We start from the raw sequence: 9,114 nt of genomic DNA on the forward strand, positions 1-9,114 counted from the left end.
ACCTGTTTATGCATGAAAAGATGCAAATGCAATGCAACTATACTCTAATGCATGATTAGTCCGAAAGCTACACAATAATGGCCTAAATGGATAGCAAAAGATGCAAAAGTTGTGAATAAACTAAGGGAAAACAAGGTAAAATATATGAACATCAACACCCCCAAACTTAGTCTTTGCTTGCCCTCAAGCAAATAATCAAGACAAAAGAAGGTAGGTGAGGTTTGAAAGTGGGATCTCAGCTCCTAAAGCTTGCAAATAGACTATCTAGAATCAATGTCCAAGTTACTAGTACTATGATGCAAGTTGAATGAGCTATACTTAAAGACTTTAGACAAGCATATCACAACCTTCACTTATTTGAGCCTTAGACATCCACATGCATTCAAATCAACCATTTCCTTTAACATTCATTAATCAAGAACATGAATCAATTCTATGCAATGCTTAAACTCATTTGGCTTGGCAGTAAAAGGTTAAGAGACAATGAAGGTCTCTTTTTAGAGTAGGGCTTATCAATATCAAGGTTCTCTCATAAAAAAAAATGGATTGAGCTTTAGAAGAATGTTAAAGGTAAGAACACTTAGACACATACAAGAACAAAACCTTGTCTACCCAAAGGCACCCAAAGTGTTTATCCTATCAATCTAAACCCAATTGATCCTAATGCTACCCTTTAACTTCTTTTCTTCTTTTTCACCCTTTTCTCTTTTGGTTTTAAAGTCTTAGGAGAGGTTTATTATTTGATCTTTCTAGTGGAATGGGGGATTCTTACTTATTTGCTATGGTTCTCTTTTCTTCTTATTCTTAAGACATATAAGCATTTTGCTAGACTTCTCTTTCCATTCTTTCTTTTCTTTAACTAGAACCATCTTTAAACAACCTTATTCTTCCCATTCTTTCACTAGACTTTAAATTTTCTTAAACACATTCCCCTCCTAAAGACTCTAACCTTTTCTTTCTCTTTTTCCTCTTTTCTTTTCATAATAGCCAAGTCCCAAACCCAACAAGTGAACCACCTAGTCCTATCTAGTTTGAAAAATGCAAACTAGAACTACACAAGGCTTTACTCTTGTTAGTTCAAACCTAACACTTTCTACCAAGCTCAATCCCAAAAATAGGCCTCACACACACAAGAATAAACATGGCTTGAAAGAAGGTTTGGTTTAGGGGTAGGGGAACTGATTCTTAATGAGGAAATCAGCTACTTGGATCAACAAGAGTGGTAAAAAGGAAGAAGATGATCCAAATATGTATATGGTATCCATGAGTTTAAAACAATGCACACATTGATAATTGAAAGTCAATATTAGGTTCTTATAAATAGGAAATGGTTTCAAATCTCAACATGCTTCAATTTAGACCAAATGCAATGTAGTCAATCTTATTCTTCTAACCACTCAACTAGCATCACAATACTATTAACTTGGGCATTGATCCTAGTCTAGTGAATAAACAAGCTAACAAGGGAATACTCATCATAGATCCCTAATGCAAGTACTATACAATCCTACATGAAACATGCTAAACAAGATCCTAATGTGCAGTGCAAACTACATGAACACTCTTTTTTTTATAATGATTTTTGCAAAAAATTTCAAATTTTTAGGGTTTTTCTATGCCTTAGAGGCTATGCAAGTATTAACATGATTATGCTAAAAATTTGAAATAAGAATCACAAAACACAATGTCAAATGCTATCTCAAACCCTCCCCCAAACTTAAATCACACAGTCCCTATGTGAAAGAAATTTGATTGAGGATTCAAGATGAAAAACAAAAAACAAAACACAATGTCAAATGGTATGATATCTACAAGGGAAGGTGATAGTGGTACCTTAGGGATTGTGGAAGTAGTTCTCCACATCCATCTGCATGCTGTCATAGGAGTAGTTGGGGTCTTGTTGGTGACTTGGAGGTGGAGATTGGGGCAGCTCGACGATGGGGATCGACCGGGACTCGGTCGAGTATGTGCTCGAGTGGGGGGGTCGAGCTGGACCACAAGTGTCAAAATGTTGACCTTGCTGCTGGTAGAACTGCTGGTAGAGTGCTGGATCCATGAAGTACTGGGGTGGGATGGGAGGGTAACCTTGATATCCTGGATAAGCAGCTTGAGGTGGGAAACCATAGGGTGATCTGGGCTGGAACTCGGCCGAGTGCATTGGAAGTGCTCGGTCGAGTGGGTGCTCGAGTGACCCGGTCGAGTACCTTGAAAATGGTTGTTCTCGGGTACTTGAGCTCCTCTTCCTTTGATTTGGCTCATACATTGAAGTCCTAGCTGGTTCCACAGGGTTCGCAACTCTAGAAAGTGCTCTAGTTGAGCTACTCCTCCTCAAAGGGCTTGATGGTGTAGGTGAAGAATTCCCACTCTTCAACTCAGCAATCTCCTTCTTTAAGCCCTTGATGGACTTAGCCATGTTGGTCACCTTCTTCTTCAGCTTATCAAACCTCTTCCCATGCCATTTGTTCCATTTTTGCAGAAGGGTTAAACTCTTGGTAGCCTCCCTCACTCCTCTACTATCTCTTGGGTTGAGCTCATAATCCTCAAAGTAAAATTGCTCCTCCCCATCAGCCATTTGCACATCTCCAGCTTCATCAACTCTAAGTTGAACTATCCCATCAAACAAATGCTCCTCAGCTGGCCAAAAGTCAATGTTGGCTCCTTCTTGAATGGTGGTGAGCTCTTGGTTAGGCAAAATCAATTGCTTCTTGAATCGTTGTAGTATAGTGGTAAGTATTCCCGCCTGTCACGCGGGTGAACCGGGTTCGATCCCCGGCAACGGCGCCAAATTGAAACTGACTTTCTTTGTGGTGTATGAATGAATGATGTATGGAATGATGATGTATGGAATGATGATGTATGGAATGAATAGAAGTCAGGGTGTTTCAATTCCCCTTATGCAGTTGCAGTATAAGAGGTGTCAATCCTATCTGAGTGATTGTGAATAATTAAGATGTGCATATGAGTCTAAGTCAAGCCAATTGTAAAGATTGTTTGTCACTAACAACCCTAAAATGAGATATGAAATGCAGAAAGTAAAAACAACTAGAACAGGATACTAAATGCAAACAGAAAAAACAAATTAAAGTTATAATGAAACTAGAACAAAGATAGAAACTATGCTAATGAACTAATGCAAGACAAGTAATGAACAGGAAACTACGTGAATGCAATGGAAATGAAACAGGAATGAAACAAGACAATCACAAATCAAAAAAACAAGTTCTGGGGATGAACTCGAGCAGCACTCGACCGAGTGTAGGTCGAGTACGTGGTCGAGCTAGACTTAAACGTGAAAACAGAGCAACACAAGAAAAACAGAGCAATGCTAAAACTAATCAAACAACAAGCAAGCAATGATATTTAGACTAGGATTTCAATAAACAAAGAAGGCCTTAAGGAGGGATTCATGGGCTGAGCTAATCATTGTGGTTATCTAACTTGGTCAACAAATCTCAAGCAAACATTGAGCTGATCTCTAGACATACTATTCTAATACATGTTTAATCCACTCTCATGGCAAGAAACAATCAAACCTATGCAATTCTAGACTTGTTCTCACAAAGAAAAGAATCTACACAAGCAGGCATTAAGCAATACATCTCAAACCAAACAAGACTTCTAATCTCTTAGCAAGCCTAATGGTAAGCTCTAGATCTAGCCTTATCTATGCTCCTTAGACATTGGTGTGATGCTAAGATGCTTGAAATCAAACCCTACCCTCTCAGATATAGGATCAACATTAAGATCATCTAGCCTAGAAGAGATCTACAACAATCAAGCTTGACCAAATCAAACAAACCACAAGATCAACCCAGCCTAACCCATCCTCAAGGTCCTAAACAAACTACTCACAAGAACACATGGTGAAATATGTCAAAAACCCAGAAAATAATGAAACTTGCATCATTAGAAAGATGAAACAGAGATCTACAATATTGATGAAGGAATAAAACTCGAAATCTTAATACTTTGAAAGTTATGAAACAAACAAAATATAAGAATCTAGTCTTTCTCTCTCAAACAAGTACAAAATCTAAAAATAAAAGAAAAGTGCAAAAGGAATAATATCTAAAAAAGGTAAAAACTAGGTTTTAGACTCTCTAAAAAGCTGGACTCTTTGGTTGCTGCAGGTACAAGGGCTTTATATAGAGGGTGAGGTGGAAGCCCTAAAAATACAAAAAGTCAAAGTAGTCAACGGCTCGGTCAACTCGACCAGTGCTCGGTCGAGTGGCTGGTCAAGCTGGCTTCTCACGTGCGTTCTCCACTCGGTCGAGTCCTCCTCAGCACACGGTCGAGTGGTGGTCGAGTGGTGCGGTCGAGTTGGACTCCGGACCTTGATTCTACAGCCTTAACTCTCTTGTTTTCTCCTCAGGATTGCTTCACTTTTCCTCAGCATTGCTTCCATGCTCCTTAAGCTCCAAAATCACCTGTTTATGCATGAAAAGATGCAAATGCAATGCAACTATACTCTAATGCATGATTAGTCCTAAAGCTACACAATAATGGCCTAAATGGATAGAAAAAGATGCAAAAGTTGTGAATAAACTAAGGGAAAACAAGGTAAAATATATGAACATCAACACCCCCAAACTTAGTCTTTGCTTGCCCTCAAGCAAATAATCAAGACAAAAGAAGGTAGGTGAGGTTTGAAAGTGGGATCTCAGCTCCTAAAGCTTGCAAATATGTAAACAGCTTTGTTTCATTCCTGTTTCATTTCCATTGCATTCACGTAGTTTCCTGTTCATTACTTGTCTTGCATTAGTTCATTAGCATAGTTTCTATCTTTGTTCTAGTTTCAGTATAGCTTTAATTTGTTTGTTCTATTTGCATTTAGTATCCTGTTCTAGTTGTTTTTACTTTCTGACATTTAGGATTATTATTAGTCTAAGATTAAGTTCGTTTTCAACACTTGTGAAGTTACTGAACTGGAATCTTCCTTTGCTTGGCTGTTTTGTGTTTCAGGTACCCACTCGACCACCTACTCGACCATCACTCGACCGAGCTGTGATCGAGCACTTGGTCGAGCCAGAAGCCGGATCAAATTAGCCATTACTTCCCAGTCGACTCGACCACTCACTCGAGCCTGCGCTCGACCGTGTACCTGTTCGAGTCCGTAGTAGAGTTTGTTGATGCACACAAGGTCAAAAGGCAAAGATAGTCTTCAACAGCCTATTGACAACATCCACAGGCTACAGAAGGGTTTGAGACATAAGCAAGGAAGAGTAGTTCAACAACAACAAGGTCAAGACATCATGGAGCAACAAGCTATCCATGAGCAAAGACCAAGGCACATTGGTGCAGGAGATGCACCCAATACCCACAACCAAAGGGCTGGAATTGTGCCACCTTCAGTAGCAAACAATAACTTTGAGATCAAGAGTGGATTGATCTCAATGATACAAGCAAACAAGTTTCATGGGTTGCCAATGGAGGATCCACTAGATCACCTTGATGAGTTTGACAGAATATGTGGCCTCACAAAGATCAATGGAGTGAGTGAAGATGGATTCAAATTAAGGCTCTTCCCATTTTCTCTTGGAGACAAAGCTTACCTTTGGGAGAAGACTCTACCTACTGGAGCTATCACCACATGGGATGCATGCAAGAAAGCTTTTCTGGCCAAGTTCTTCTCCAATGCAAGGACTGCTAGGCTGAGGAATGAGATTTCTGGGTTTGCTCAAAGGAATAATGAGAGCTTTTGTGAAGCTTGGGAGAGGTTTAAAGGATTCCAAACTCAGTGTCCTCACCATGGCTTCAGCAATGAGTCACTTCTAAGCACCTTGTATAGAGGAGTGCTTCCTAAGATAAGAATGCTTCTTGACACAGCCTCTAATGGCAACTTCCTCAACAAGAATGTGGAAGAAGGATGGGAATTGGTTGAGAATCTTGCTCAATCTGATGGCAATTATAATGAGGACTATGATAGGACCATAAGGAGCTCCTCAACTGATCAAGAGGACAAGTATAAGAAGGATTTGAAGATGGTCAATGAGAAGCTTGACAAGATCCTCCTCAGCCAATCCAAGTCCATTCACTTCATTGGTGAAGAGGAAGCTCCAGTTCAAGAGGGGGAGCCTGAATTTGCTGAGTTGTGCTACATGCAGAACCAGGGAGGATTCAAAGGCTACAACCAAGGAGGTTTCAAGAACAACAATCTCTCTTATAGGAGCACCAATGTGGCCAACCCTCAAGACCAGGTCTATCCACCTCCTCAACCTCAACAGCAACAAAACTACATCCCCAAGCAACAACACCAAGTGTTCCAGCCCCAATTGTGTCCCCCACCAGGGTTTCAGACTAACCAAGGCCAGGAACAAGACTTAAGAGCAATGATGCAACAGTTGTTGATTGGGCAAACACAAGGCAAGATTGAGACAACAAACAGGATTGCTGAGCTGAACAAGAGGATAGATGATATTTACAGTGAACTTCATGCCAAGTATGACACACTGACATCCAGGATGGTGATTATGGAAAACCACCAAGCTTCTGCCTCAAAGAATGACCATCACAAGGGCATAGCCATTGTACATAATACTGAATTTGCCAATGCTATCAATCTTCGCAGTGGGAGAGTCTTACCAACACGGCTAGGAGCACATCCCAACACTGAGGACAGTGGAATTCAAGAAGGGGAGGGTTTCCAACAGGAAGAAACTCAGGATGAACACACCATTGAATTCGATGTACCACTCGACCACTCACTCGACCGAGTAGGTGGTCGAGTACCCGATCGAGCTGATTCTCAGGGGAAAATCAATCCAGTTACCCCCAAAGAAAAGGAAGTCCGGTTCATTCCTCCTCCTTACAAGCCTCCACTACCTTTTGCAGGAAGATTTAAGAAACAGATGGTTGAAAAATACAAGGCATTGTTTAACAAACAAGTTAGAGAGATTGAGCTTAGGATGCCTCTAATAGATGCCTTTGTGATGATTCCTCCTTACCAAAAATTCTTGAAAGATGCTGTGATGGAAAGGATCAAGGAAGTTCAAGGGATGGTGATTCTCAGCCATGAGTGTAGTGCCATAATCCAAAAGCAAGTGAACCCTCAAAAGCTAAGAGATCCTGGTTCCTTTACTCTACCTTGCTCTATAGGGCCCTTAACCTTCAATAGATGCCTTTGTGATTTGGGAGCCTCAGTAAGCCTAATGCCTCTATCAGTTGCTAAGCGCCTAGGGTTTACACGGTATAAGCCATGCAACATCTCCCTAATCCTAGCTGATAGATCAATAAGATTACCACATGGTGTTTTGGAAGATCTACCAGTTAGAGTTGGAGCAGTGGAAGTCTCAACAAACTTTGTAGTGTTGGAAATGGATGAAGAACCAAAAGATCCTTTGATCTTGGGGAGACCTTTCCTAGCTACAGCAGGAGCAATAATTGATGTGAGACAAGGGAAGATTGATCTCAACTTGGGAGAAGACCTCAAAATGACATTTGACATTGTAGAGGCTATGAAGAAACCAACAATTGGAGGAAAAGTCTTTTGGGTTGAAGAGTTGGACAACTTATCAGGAGAATTGATGGAAGAGCTAGCAGAACAAGATCACCTTAGAACTGTTTTGACCAAAAGTGGAGAAGAAGGGTTTATCCATGAAGAAACTAAGGCCTATGAAGATATATTGGACTCCTGTGAAGAATCACACCATCCAGAGGTTTTTGAGGGGTTACCAGCATTAAGAGAGGAAGTTTGGGCAGTTCAAACAGCAGATACGGATAGCTCGACCACCCACTCGAGCACACACTCGGCCGAGCACCAACACTACTCGACCGAGTGCGCTTCCGAATCCCACACAGACGACTGGTCTGAACTGAACGCACCAAAAGTAGAGCTAAAACCTCTCCCTTCTGAGCTAAGGTACGTCGTTTTAGGTGAGAACTCTACTTATTCTGTGATAGTAAATGCTAACTTGAGTAGGAAAGAGCTTGATTTGCTAGTTGTTGAGCTAAGGTAGTTTAGAAAAGCTATTGGTTATACTTTGGATGACATTAAAGGAATTTCACCTAGTCTTTGCATGCATAGAATCCACCTTGAAAATGAATCTTACTCTAGTATTGAACCTCAAAGAAGGCTTAATCCCAACCTAAAGGAAGTAGTCAAAAAGGAGATTCTAAAATTGCTTGGAGCTGGTGTGATCTATCCTATCTCTGATAGTACTTGGGTCTCACCAGTCCACTGTGTCCCTAAAAAAGGAGGAATCACTGTAGTAAAGAATGATCATGATGAGTTAATTCCCACTAGAACCATAACAGGACATAGAATGTGCATTGACTGTAGGAAGCTTAATTCTGCTACTAGGAAAGATCATTTTCCTCTTCCATTTATTGATCAAATGTTGGAAAGATTAGCCAATCATACTCATTACTGTTTCTTGGATGGATATTCTGGATTTTTCCAAATTCCTATTCATCCCAATGATCAAGAGAATACAACATTCACATGTCCATATGGTACCTTTGCATATAGGAGGATGCCATTTGGATTATGTAATGCCCCAGCTACCTTTCAAAGGTGCATGATGTCAATCTTCTCTGATCTTATTGAGGATGTGGTTGAAGTTTTTATGGATGACTTCTCTGTCTATGGAGATTCCTTTTCTTCTTGTCTTACTAATCTATGCAGAGTTTTAAAGAGATGGAGGAGTGGATGGCACTTGAAAGTGAAGATTTACCTTGGTATGCTGACATAGTCAATTACAAGGTATGTGAAGAAGTCCCAGCAGATATGGACCCTTATAAGAAGAAAAAGCTCCTCAAGGACATCAATGGGTACTATTGGGATGAACCTTACTTATACAAAAAGGGATCAGATGGGTTGTTTAGAAGGTGCATAGCAGAAAATGAAGTTGAAGGAGTGCTAGGGCATTGTCATGGTTCCACTTATGGAGGCCATTTTGCAACTTTCAAAACTGCCCAGAAAGTCTTACAAGCTGGTCTATGGTGGCCTACACTATTCAAAGACACTCACAAGTTCATCACAAAGTGTGATGCTTGCCAAAGAATGGGAAATATCACAAGAAGGAATGAAATGCCCCAAAACCCAATTCTGGAAGTTGAGATATTTGATGTGTGGGGAATTGATTTCATGGGACCTTTTAATCCTCCTTCAAATGG

The 9,114-nt window shown here is 40.5% G+C and overlaps 1 non-coding gene across 1 annotated transcript; it reads right to left on the reverse strand.

The window, feature by feature from the left end:
- Positions 1-5,648: 5,648 nt before the first annotated feature.
- On the reverse strand, positions 5,649-5,755 carry LOC147941166 (small nucleolar RNA R71). Its single transcript, XR_015563060.1, has one exon. It is a non-coding gene; the product is annotated as a small nucleolar RNA R71 (small nucleolar RNA).
- Positions 5,756-9,114: the final 3,359 nt, after the last annotated feature.

This window comes from Camelina sativa, chromosome 7 (genome assembly GCF_030686135.1).
Source record: "Camelina sativa cultivar CO46 ecotype springtype chromosome 7, ASM3068613v1".
NCBI lineage: Eukaryota > Viridiplantae > Streptophyta > Magnoliopsida > Brassicales > Brassicaceae > Camelina > Camelina sativa.